Source organism: Bos taurus, chromosome 10 (assembly GCF_002263795.3).
Source record: "Bos taurus isolate L1 Dominette 01449 registration number 42190680 breed Hereford chromosome 10, ARS-UCD2.0, whole genome shotgun sequence".
NCBI lineage: Eukaryota > Metazoa > Chordata > Mammalia > Artiodactyla > Bovidae > Bos > Bos taurus.
Genome location: NC_037337.1, coordinates 25,956,404 through 25,958,655, shown reverse-complemented (window position 1 = coordinate 25,958,655; position 2,252 = coordinate 25,956,404).

Here is a 2,252-nt window from a genome sequence, read left to right as displayed (position 1 = left end):
TCATTCCTTCCAAAGAAATCCCAGGGCTCATCTCCTTCAGATGGACTGGTTGGATCTCCTTGCAGTCCAAGGGACTCTCAAGAGTCTTCTCCAACACCACAGTTCAAAAGCATCAATTCTTCGGCGCTCAGCTTTCTTCACAGTCCAACTCTCACATCCATACATGACCACAGGAAAAACCATAGCCTTGACTAGACGAACCTTTGTTGGCAAAGTAATGTCTCTGCTTTTGAATATGCTATCTAGGTTGGTCATAACTTTCCTTCCAAGGAGTAAGCGTCTTTTAATTTCATGGCTGCAGTCACCATCTGCAGTGATTTTGGAGCCCCCAAAAATAAAGTCTGACACTGTTTCCACTGTTTCCCCATCTATTTCCCATGAAGTGATGGGACCGGATGCCATGATCTTCGTTTTCTGAATGTTGAGCTTTCAGCCAACTTTTTCACTCTCCACTTTCACTTTCATCAAGAGGCTTTTTAGTTCCTCTTCACTTTCTGCCATAAGGGTGGTGTCATCTGCATATCTGAGGTTATTGATATTTCTCCTGGCAATCTTGATTCCAGCTTGTGCTTCTTCCAGCCCAGCATTTCTCATGATGTACTCTGCATAGAAGTTAAATAAGCAGGGTGACAATGTACAGCCTTGACGTACTCCTTTTCCTATTTGGAATCAGTCTGTTGTTCCATGACCAGTTCTAACTGTTGCTTCCTGACCTGCATACAGATTTCTCAAGAGGCAGGACAGGTGGTCTGGTATTCCCATCTCTTCCAGAATTTTCCACAGTTTATTGTGATCCACACAGTCAAAGGCTTTGGCATAGTCAAGAAAGCAGAAATAGATGTTTTGCTGGAACTCTCTTAAGGCAAGCAAATAAAAGGGAATAAGGATGCAACAGAATCATATTAAGAGGTACAGACTAGATGTTCCTTTTGGAATTGACTGTAACAAATAGTGCTAGGGAATTAAAAAATAACTCAGGGAAAAAATTAGAAAACTATTTTCCAAATCTGTTATCTTTGACTACAGCTGCCAACTGGGTTGTAAGGACATATGGGCTGTAAATGTGGTTTGTGTTCATGAAAAAACCTTCAGAAGGGACCAGAGAAAATAACAGATATGTGCAGTCATGTAGCATTTATAATAATGATGATGATATCTTCATTTCTAATAATAGTACTTACATGTACCTTTGTCATGCTTACTCTGTGCTTCACCCTATCTTAAGCACTTCTAGTGTCTTAATTCAATTAATCCTTACAATATCCCTAAAAAGCAGGTGCTAACATCCTTGTTTTACAGTTAAGGAAAATAAAGTCCAGGAAAGTTACTGTCACACAGCAGTTAGTCAGTAAAGAGTTGACTCATATCCAGGAGTCCTTGCTCTAGAGTACCTGCACTTAACCCCAGTAACACGTCCTCTATGGCCAAAACAGTCCCTCCAGCTGTGATTCCCAAAGGGTAGTCCTTTTGGGAAGTCCAGGGGGTCAAAACTATTTTCAAAATAATACTAAGATTTTTTTTTTCTTTTTTCATTCTCATGTGTTTAAAGGTACACAGAGGAAATCTCCAGAGGCTACAGGAAGTATAATGACATCATCACTTTAATGGCTAATAGACAATGGGTCTTATAGTCTTGTGTTTTCTGGGGTTTTCTTTTTATGAACTTTTATTGGCATATAAATTGCTTTACAATGTTGTGTTAGGTTTCTACTGTGCAGCAAAGTGAATCAGGTATACATATATCCAGTCTTCTAAAGATTTCCTTCCCTTTTAGGTCACCACAGAGCACTGAGTAGAGTTCCCCGTGCTGTACAGTAGGTTCTCATCTATTTTATACATAGTAGGGTATATATCTGGGATTTTCTAAGGTTAAACTGTTTGGGATCCTGAAACCAAAAAGTTTGAGAACCATTGCCCTAACGTAAACTGTTCTCTGGTTTCTGAAGGAATAATCATGACTGATTGCCATAATTTATTCATTCTTTCATTCAATAATTACTGAATTATTATGCCAGGTGTACGGATTACATTGGTGGATAAGAGTGGCATGGTACCTTGAGTTTGGTGTGATGGTTCTAAAACATTAGGGTGCACGGGAGTCCCTTGGTAAGTTAACTAAAAGTACAAATTAAAATGCAGATTACTTTTTTAAGGGGTGGGGCTCAGGAATTTTTATATATATTCACTAACTATACATTGGAAAACGCTGGTTTAGTAGTTGTTTAGCATGAAGAGAAAAATTGGAGAAATGA